Source organism: Mus musculus, chromosome 8 (assembly GCF_000001635.26).
Source record: "Mus musculus strain C57BL/6J chromosome 8, GRCm38.p6 C57BL/6J".
Taxonomy (NCBI): domain Eukaryota; kingdom Metazoa; phylum Chordata; class Mammalia; order Rodentia; family Muridae; genus Mus; species Mus musculus.
The window spans coordinates 59,193,134-59,204,495 of record NC_000074.6 but is presented as its reverse complement, the minus strand read 5'-3'; positions in this window follow the sequence as shown (position 1 = coordinate 59,204,495).

Below are 11,362 nucleotides of genomic sequence, written 5' to 3'. Positions count from 1 at the left end.
CTTCATTGTGGTCCCTGTGCTCAATCTGATGGTTGGCTGCAAGCATCTGAGTCTGTACTGGTAAGGCTATTGAAGACTGCTTTCAGGAGACAGCTATATCAGGCTCCTGTCAGCAAGCATTTCTTGGCATCAGCAATAGTTTCTGGGTTTGGTAGCTGCATATTGGATGAATCCCCAGGTAGGGCAGTCTCTGGATGGCTTGTCCTCAGTCTCTGCTCCACTCTTTGTCCCTGCTTCCTTTAGACAGGAACAATTCTGGATTAAAATTTTTCAGATGGGTGGGTAACCTAATCTCTGAATATGGTCTCTCTGGGTTCTCTCTCCCTTGTTAGGCATTTCAGCTAATGTCTTCCCTGTTGGATCCTGGGTGCCTCTAGCTTTCCTGGCTTCAGGAACTTTCTGGTGGATACCCCATTTCCCATCCTCCACTGCTATACACCTCTGTTCAATTTCCTGACCCCTCTATACATCTCCCATTTTTATTCCCACACCTGATCCTGATCACCTTCCCCCCACTCCCTGCTTTCTCCCTCCCAAGTTACTCCTCCCCTCTCATTCCAGTGATTATTTTGTTCCCCCTTCTAGGTAGGACTGAAGCATCCAGACTTTTGTCTACTTCTTGAGCTTCATATGTTCTGTGAGATGTATCTTGGGTATTCCTGGTTTTTTTCCTAATATCCACTTATCAGAGAGTACATATCATGTGTGTTCTTTTGCTACTGGGTTACCGCACTCAGGATGATATTTTCTAGTTTCATCCATTTGCCTGCAAATTTCATGAAGTCGTAGTCCAGCTATTACACATTTTCGGTATCCCTTCCTCAGTTGAGTTTTTTCCAGCTTCTGGCTATTCTAAATAAGGCTGTTATGAACATAGTAGAGCATGTGTCCTTATTACATGTTGGAGCATCTTCTGGTTATATGCCTAGGAGTTGTATAGCTGGATATTCAGATAGTACTATGTCCAATTTTCTGAGGATCCATCAGACTGATTTCCAGAGTGGTTGTATCAGCTTTAAATTCCACCAGCAATGGAAGAGTGTTCCTCTTTCTCCATATCCTCGCCAGCATCTGCTGTCACCTGAGTTTTTGATCTTAGCCATTCTAACTGGTATGAGGTGGAATGTCAGGGTTGTTTTGATTTGCATTTCCCTGATTATTAAGGATGTTGAACATTTTTTAGGTGCTTCTTAGCCATTTGGTATTCCTCAGTTGAGAATTCTTTGTTTAGCTCTGTACCCCATTTTTAATAGGATTATTTCTTTCCCTGGAGTCTAACTTCTTGAGCTCTTTGTATATATTGAATATTAGCCCTCTGTAGGATTTAGGTTTGGTAAAGATCTTTTCCCAATCTGTTGGTTGCCATTTTGTCTTATTTACAGTGTCCTTTGAAGGTTCTATGCTGCAGTATAGGGGAATGCCAGAGCCAGGAAGTAGGAGTGGGTAGCTTGGTAAGGAGGGGGAGGGGAGAGGAGAGAGGGGAAAGGAGAGAGGGGATAGGAGATTTTTGGAGAGAAAACTAAGAAAGGGGTTAACATTTGAAATGTAAATAAAGAAAATATCTAATAAAAAAAGAGAAAAAAAGAAACCTCAAAAAAGAAAGAAAAATGAAACTAACATATCAAGATTTTAAGTAACCACTCAAGAATCAATGAATAGATTCAATTAAAAAAAAAAAAGATTTTAACACATGCAAAAAAAGACTAGCCTAAAATAATTAAAATACTTTCTTATATAATCCACATAACGAGGAGGAAAACTACCTAAATCAATCATAAACAATAAAAAAAGAAATAACAAAGTTAAATATAGGGAGAATATATCAAGAAAAATTTTAATGAAGTATCAATAGAACAAGTTAATTTAAAAACTTTGAATTAATATGATGGTGTGAATGATACTGGATACACTAAACTTGTGTATTTAAATACTTTTACACTAGTTGATGGATCTCTTTTAGGGAGGGTTAGTAGGTGTGTTTGGTTGGTGGAGGTATGTAACTGGGGATAAGCTTTGAGGTTTTAAAAGCCCAAGTTATGCCTAGCCTCTGTCTCTCTTTGCCTTCAACATCCACATTATGATGTAAGTGCTCCAATAGTGGTGTAGTGGCATGCCTTGCTGCTGCCATACTCCTGATTATGATGTTCATAGACTCACCCTCTAAAGCCCTATTTAATTGCTTTCTTTTATAAGTTAACTTTGGTCATGGTGTTTCTTCACAGCAATAGAAAAGTAATGAAGACAGTCAGTCAATATAATTGAATAATTCTAGCCAAAGTAAAGGGTGAAAAAAAGAAAACCCCAATTCAAGATTGAAATAGGAAACATGCAATTAAGATGTGGGCAATATAACAAGAAGTACCACAAACAATATTGACCACATAAAACTTTGACAATAAAAACAGAATAAAGGTGCTAGAGAGGTGGCTCTGTGGTTAAGGGAATTTGTTGACCTTAAAACTGACTCAGGGTTTGTTTACCAGTACCAACATAGCAGCTCACAAACATCTGTAACTACATCTCCACTTGTCTCTATCGCAGGATTTTCAGAAAAACAAAGTTTGCTTTATCTTTTTTCTTAAAGGTCAAGACTGAAATGCATGCTTTAAATTATAATGACATCATTAGACTTATAAAAACTACACAAACAAACTTCTGGAATCTCCACCTGTCTCTGACATCCAACCCTTCTTCCCAGATGTTCCCAGAGAATTTGGCATAAGGATTGTATAGCACAGGCCTCAGTTGCAGCTTGGAAGCCGATCTAACGTGTTTTATTGCATTTTGACTTGCTGTGTCTTGCTTGATGAGGCCTAGAAACCAAACTACTTGTAGCAAGGAAATTAATAAAGTACAGACACATGGGAAGACACACGGATATCAATTGGGCTGTATGCATTCTATAAAAAAAAAAAAAGGATCAATTATTCAACAACCTGGAATCTCTGCATGTTTATTATGTAGAACTCAGTGTGTGGAATAGTAGCTAGCCTAGGTAGGCAGACTCTGCAGGCTAGGAATCTCATGCTGTGATCATCCTTGGTGTGGTGGCAGCAGGAAGCTGCAGTGATAGTTTTTATACACAATAATCATTTTTATTCATAAACACTCATATTCAGACAAGAGGCAAACATTGTCATTAGCCTGAGAAAGGCGTTGCAAATTCATATGGTTCTGAAACACTGGTGATTGACAGGACTTTGGTCCTGTCAATACTCATTAACTCAGAACTTCATTTGCTTTCCACTGACTCCTCAGATAGCCATCTAGCTACTGTTTCATTTGTCCTACATAAACTTCTTCATTTTCTGTCCATGCAAATATGTCATCAACAATAAAAATCCGCTTAATAATGCTTCATTCTGTTCATCTTTTTATTTATTGATTATTATTCTTTAATCTACTTTTTACAGTCCCGTCATTATCTTCCTCCACGGCCAATCTCTGACTGTTCCTCATCCCATAACTCCTCCCCCCATCTCAGAGGCTGCCCTACCCCACCAGACCTTCCCAGCCCCTGGGGCCTCAAGTCTCTCTAGGGTTAGGTGTGTCTTCTCTAAGGCCAGACAGATTCCACCTTACATCAATCAGAATGGATAAGATAAAAAACTCAGGTGACAGCACATGTTGGTGAGGATGGGAGAAATAACACTCTTCCATTGCTAGTGGGATTGTACAACCACCCTGGAAATCCAACTGGAGGTCCCTTGGGAAATAGATCTATCTAAATATCCACCTACACTACTCTTGGTAATATACCCAAAAGATGCTCCATCATGTCACAGGGACACGTGTTCTACTATGTTCATAGCGGTCTTGTTTGTGATAGCCAGAATCTGGAAACAACCCAGATGCTCCATTCTGTTCATCTTTGTGAAACTCAATTCTTAACAATTCTAATTTTTCAGAAATCAAAGCTTAAGACAGAGATTTATATCTAGTAAACATTCTAAGAATAAGCAACTGCTAAACTTGATGTCTGCGTCCCCCAAAGCCTGGAGGATGTCACAGCAAAGGGGGCATAGTGAATGTAGTGGGCATGGGGTGGCAGTGTTGTATGCTTGACAAAGTTACATTACAGAAAATCTTTAGCTTGTAATCATGAACACAGCTGTAAAGGATGACTGCTCATGACTGGGCCTTCAACATCCCATAATGGATGAAGAAGGTTCTGAGAAGCATCATGCTTCATGAAGAGTTATTGACTCAGTTGTTGGTTTCAATTTTTCTTAGTAAAAGAGATTAGAAATAAAAATTCTAGCGATCACTACCCCCACCAAATTCAATGACCGTTTCCTTTTTCTCTTGTGATGCAAACACAAGAAATAAACAAGACTTTATAAACAGCAAACCTTGGAGGTTTCACATAGTTTCCTTCCTGAAATGTATTTCCTTAGTGTAAAACAAATCCCTCTTCTCTTGTCTTGTACTTCAGATCCCTTTCTTCTTAGTAAGTCCTGACAGATTTCACCTTTCTTCATGACCTTTGCATACTAGAACAGCACAGAACATGCACATCATATCACTCATGTGATAGAAATGTAATCCTTCCAACCTCATGAATAGATTAATGTGAGAACTATCCTTATGAATGAATTAGTAGATTAATGAGGGCTCCATCCTCATGAATAGATTAATATCACTCTTGTAGGGTCAGGATCCTTGTAAGAAAATAGATGTGTCACAGACTGAAGCTCTCTTATTATCTTGCTATGGGATTTTCTTATTGTATGCAATATAAAAACATGTCCTGTTGTCAAGTCTAAACTGGGCCTGTATTTTATCCCTTGAATTCTACAAGTCCCTGAACTGTTGTTCCACTGAGCTTTTACTATCAATAAACGATCCAGTATAAGGTGTTCAGTCATAGCTATAAAAATAAAGTAAATATACTTTTAATGGGAATATTTTTATATATAGTATATAAAACAGTACCCCACCAATAACAAATTCAATAAATACATTAGTGGCATTTTTTTTTTAAATTTGACCATCAAAACTGTTATAACATCTTTGGTCAAATGAATTCCAATGTTATGAAATAGATGTTTCCAGCTAGTAAACCCACACACTGAAGTTTCACAACCTTGAAAGAAAGTTTGCTTTGAGTCTACACTTTAGATACTGAGAACAAAAATAAAATCGTTTTGAGTGTTTGAATCAATTTGATGATAATTGCCACATGCAAGCCAGTGGCATTATTAGAGATGTCTTGTGGTCTTAACCTGTGCTACTTATCACAATGCTGTCAAGATCCTACTATGTTGTAGAGTGCAATAGTCTATACTTCACCTTCGACCCGGAATAAAATTCTATAGGAAATAGATTGTAATTTTTATTCACTCTTTAATTCCATTTATCCACAAACAGCTATTTTTATCTTTCTACCCCTTGGCCACTGGAAATGAAGATGAAATAGATGGACATGCAATAACTCTACCTAAACCTTGCTTTTAAAAACTATATAAATTAAAATTCCAGAAGCAGATCTGCTCAAGAATATAATAAGTCTATGTTCAATATCTTGAGCGGCCTCCAATTGTATACAAAAGTTTCAGTTTGCCCACATTCTCACTGGCTCTTGTTATTTTTTTGATCCATTTATTTTTTCTTGTGTGATAACGGGTGTAAATTCATGTCATTGAGGCTTTTATTTACATTTCATTCATAAATTGTTTGAGCAGACATTCATGTTAGCTACAAGTATGTTTTTAAAAATTAAGATCTTGAACTCCTTCACCTGTGTTTTAATCTGTCATAGTAATGCATTTTTGGCTTGATAATTGGAGGATTTCTTTAAATATATAAATATTACAACCTTATCAAGTATATCACTAGCAAGTGTTCTATTTACCTTATTGTCTGAGTGTTTACATTCTGAAATGCCTCTTATGATGAACTGAATATTTGTTCTTTACATATCAGTTGCAAATTCCTAGACAAACTGCATGGGAAATATGGCTTGTTATAGCCTTCGGACTTTCAACATTATGTATTGTTATGGTTCTGACTGAAGAATAGTGCATCCTGCAGAAGTTTCTCTGCCCTAAAAAATCCTGTGTTTCACTTACTCCAAATTCTTTCCCCTCCAGGCTTTCTGGTCATTTTCTAGCCTCTATGATATTGTCTTTTCTAGAATAACATACACTTAGAAATAAACAACGCACAATATCCTCAGATTGACCACGATTTTTTAATAATGTACTTTTGTTGCCCCCATTCATCTACATTCTTCAAAGACCAAGGCTTGTTATCAAAAAATACACAGAACTGAGTCATTTGGTGTTTTCCCCAAAGTAAGTTATGTTCTAAAGAATACCCACCAACTTTCATCACAAAATTTAGTCTCAGATAATACAATTTCTTTCCCAAGTCAATCTTGTTTTAAAAATAGAATACTCTAAAAAGTAACAATTTTCTCTACTCTCAGAAACAAAATATGGTTTTCCTCCAATAATTATTTTCAAATATGATAAAAACCCTATGAATCAAGCTTAGGGATATGTCTTCCTCACATTCACACCAATGCTTTGGCCTTTTTGCCTTACTGTTCTACCCTGAATTTTCAGCATTTTGACAGTTAGAATTCTCATTTTCCTACCTAACCTTACCCCAATTGTTTTTTGACTTTAGCAAAATGGGTTTTCATGTATCTGCCTGTCTGTCTTCACTCTCTGTGGTATAGTGAAACCCATTTCTTTGACAGAACAAAGTATAGTATATCACTGTAGCTTTCCTGGCTCACACAAAGTATAACTGTTTCACCATGCCATATGTAAACATTTATTTTGTCAGTGTAGTTAGCTTTTACAGTTCTTAGGATGGGTGAGAACATTGAAACTCTTCAATGCCAGACCTGAAACTTGAACTGTGTGAAAGTATATGACTCAAGAAATTCTATTTAACTTGATTCCTACTACCCATATGCTGTATTTCTCATTCCAAAGTGAAGAATCAATGCTACATCCAAACTAATGGGGAAAAACACATTTTTTTTTTCGTATAAGACTTTTATAAATTTGGTTTTCATGTTTAGGGCTTTTAAATATTTTGTCTTAATTTTTATACATGATGTAATATAAATGTAGAACTTCATCCCTCTATATTCAGAAACCTAACTTTTCAAATAAAATTTGTTTAAAAAATCAATATGTTTTTCTATTTCAGAAATGTGAAATAAGTTAAAGGCATAAAAGTAACAGTATGTTATGATCATTCTTATTTCCAAAGGTATGTATTTACTTGTGAGTGACTAAGATATATCTAGAAAGATCAATACTATTTTATACATTAGAAATCTTAATTTTTTAAAGCAGAGGTAGTAAGTTGTAACACATAGTAAGTAGGCACAGACATAGATAAACTTAAATTAGGTAATATTTTACCAAAATATTTTGAAAATGGCAAACTAAACATAAAAATATTTCCTTTCTTTTCAAGTAATTTTATTGAATTATTTTTTTCTCTAAGGCAGTTTTCTTGTCCCAATCTCAATTTCCAATATTCCTGATGCTTCAGAGAATTTAAGGGATATATTGCATTAATTTTGATATTCACAGAATGAGTAGAACTCACACATTCCATTACCTGAAGCAATTCAGATGGGTTTTTATTAAACATATAGTTATTTTACCAGAATTATTTTATAAGGTCATTCAATAACTCTAACCAATAAGAATAGCCACCCAGTGAATTGTTATTTAAAATGCTTCACTTTATTTAGAAAGATGACTGTAAGCAGAAAATGAATCAAAAATATTTAATAGATGGGGCATTTTAGTAGTGGTGGAGACAGATGAGAATATACTACCTAATTTTGAATTCTATTGCCAAGGTATAAATCACATAACATAGCTACAATTAAATGGACGAATTTGATTGTTATGCAGTGAATTGGGGAACTGAATGATAGTAATTAAATAATCTTAGAGGAGAGAAAATGGATCCTATCTGCTACTCCCATGTCTGCTTCTTAGCAACCCTTTCTAAAACAGTTTCTATGGCACTAAATCAAGTTAATAGTTCAGAATACGACTCTTCCTACTATGAGGTCTGCAGGATTTCTTAGGTAATATACTTAAGTGTGTGTTCCAAGATATTAAATCCTGAGTAACCTCTCCTAAAATGCTTCAGAGCTCAATACTGATGTCAAAGGTTAATCAAAATCTCTTGGCAAGTGTAGAATTTAATGGAATTTCTTTGTTCTTGAATTAAAATAAAAAAAATATGTCTCTGAACTATAAGGGAGACTCTGACTTATTAGAGATACATTCTCTGGCATTCATTAAGAAAGGTCAATGTGTTACATGAAATGAAAGCTGCTCATACAAGTGGGTGGCATTAGGTAGGTAGGTAGGAACATTAACCTTATCAGTCTGTGCATCTAATTGATTTGACCTCTCAGTCTTTGACCATAAAAAGTAAGGAAGAATTTCTAATATTTTTTCAACCAAATTTTTTTTAAAAAACGTGCCTTCACCCATCTTAGCTCATGATCTCTGAGAATCCTTTAAGAGTTTTAAAACTTGACTTGAAAATTTTTATTGACTTTTACCTAGCTTACTTTTCTTCTTCCAATTCATGAAGTTACATAGAAAAAGGCAGGGGGAGTGGTTTTGTGTTACGTTATAAAATAATATTTGAATTTTGAAAAAAACTCTAGAATTTTGACTCAGATGATGTCTGGAGCTGAAGTTACAACTCAGTGATACTTTTTGTCTAGCATTCAAGGATTATAAATTCAGGCAGCTAGAGAGAGGGGTCAATGGTTAAAAGTATATGAGGCTCTTCCAGAGCTGGGTTACCCTTGTGTTTGCTATCCGAGTCAGTTCCATTGTGTTGCTCAGGCAAGATTCAGTACCTGCTCTTCCTAGTGCTACAGGCAGTGAGGGGGAAGGGCTAGCTATTCATATTACTGTAGTTGGAAGGGTGGGCAGGGGCAGGGCATCATACCACACCCAGGCTACCTCACAACTCTCCCACACTCTCACCCTCTGTGATGGCTCACTTGCACCATCAATAGGGTCCTTTCTGTGTTGGAAATTGGTACTAATGCTTTGAATCTACATGTCCAGATGAAGAAGGCCCTTGTCCCTAGTTGGTTTTTGATCTATCAGTAATAATTTCAGCACCTGGGTGGAAAGAATGGTTCCCACTGGATAGGAGAGAGGAGAGGGCAGGAAGAGAAGAATTGATATACTTGGGGGAGATACTGTATAGCCTCAGAGCTGCAAGAGGGATCTTCCAAAATGTAGGAGGAAAGGAAAAGCAGCCCAAAGAAGGGTAGCTGGAAAGTGTCTTAGGTAGCAAGGCCAATGGGATTCACAGAAGGTAACTGGGCAACTAAGGTGAGGGTAGATTTAGAGGTGTTCAGATAGAAATACAGGGAATGGCATGCTAGCCATAGGAGGCTTAGAAGAGCTCAGCCATTGAGCCAGTAAGGCAGGTTAAAAATGAGTGAGCTAAAGTGTGTGTCTTTCATCCAAGAATCCAAGAGAACCTGGAAGGATGGCTTGTGGCACAGCCTGCCCAGGAACATTAAAGCAGGGTTAAAAAAAAAACAAAAACAAAAACAAAACCCAAAAAACAAAAAACAAAACAAACAAAACAAAACAAAACAAAAAACTACAGGCTACATTTCTATGGCTACTGAGGCAAGGTCCAAGGACTGCTATCCCAAGTGCTGCTACCAGTGAGGGACAAGGCCACCTTATCACCTCAAGGACAGCTCTCATGAGTGCTGTAAGTTGTTAGGGACAAGATAGATGGCAGACAAGTGACTGGCCAGATGTCCCTCACTCACACCTCTAAGGGCTGGTTAGTCAAACTCCTCTAAGACCAGGGTCAGTGCTGTCCAGGAGAGGCATAAGGTCAGATCTCCCAAGTGCTGCAGCTGGTGAGAGATTGGGCTATCTCTCTTGTGTCCATTACCCTGCGGGCAGCTTTCCTGTCTGCCAGAGTTGGTGAGAGTTGCAAAGGGAATAATTATGCCTCTGTCCAAAACACTCTAAGACAGCCTCGTGTCAGGGACTGCTCTGCCACACTCATTCCCAAATCCATCACCAGGGCCAGCTCCACTATGCTGCTTGGGCATGACACAGTTCCTGCTCTCCCAAATGTAGCTGCAGGTGAGGGATGTGGCCAGCTCTTCAGAGTACTTCACCCAGAGAGAGAAGAGGTCAGGCCACTTCTGCACAGGGAGCCACATGGTTTCTGAGAGTTTGCCCCATCAAGGATTTCCCCATATTTTCTAGTGGTAATCTGAGCTATGGACACCAACACGGGCCCTCTTTGCTATGCAGCCACAGCCTCAGACATGGTTCTCAGAAGTAGTACAGGTTGGGGCCTCACTATGGTCTCAGCTGCCAGGGCTGGCCACTCACAACAGTCTACTCCTCTCCACCCTGACTCTCTAGTTCCATCCCTCTTCATAAAGCCTAAGATGTTCCACTTCTCTTTCTCTCCCATCTATACACAACATATGCCCACACTATGGTAGCTTCTGTTACAGGCTGGCCACCTGGCTGGCAGGTCCCCCATATGACATCATCCATCTCAGGTACATTTTCTGTGGCAGCAAGCAGTATCTATGGCCTACCAGTACCAGAGGGCAGATCTATGGGTGGCATGATGGTTTACAAGTCTCTGTCTGTCTTGGTCCTACTGGGCTACACTGCATGGATTGGGTTGGATTGGATTGGATTGGATTGGATTAGATTTGACTTTTATGAGTCCTTGACCTAAAGAACTTGGGCACCAAGCCAGGCAACTTGTTGAAAACTTATACTTTTGATTTAGATTCTGTTTATAGTATAGAGTTAATACTATATATCTCCAAACAATTGTGCTATTATAAGTAAAATTCTGCTCACTATATAGTGTGGGTTGGGTTTTTTCTATTTTCTAAAATGCTTTTGGCTTTTTATTGGATTTTATATGTTTACATTTACATTCAAGCATTTGTAAAATTTTTGGTCACATAAATTCTTTAAATACAACCCCTGATCACACTTCCTGTCAGTAATTTCACTTCTAGTATAATTAAGTGAAGTCTTTTCTGGATGTAGAATTATTTTAACTAAAAGGATTTAATCTGGTTTATAATTATCTTTTAAAATATTCATGCCAAGTGACACATGCCTTTAATTTCAGCACGGGGGCAGTAGCAGATGAATCTCTGAAAGCTGAAGCCCAGCCTGGTCTCCAGAATGAAATCTTATCTTTAAAAAAAAGCCACACATACACACACACACACACACACACACACACACACACACACCCCACACACACCCCCCACACACACACCACACACACATCCCACACACACCACAAACCCAATATATATATTTCACACATACTACCA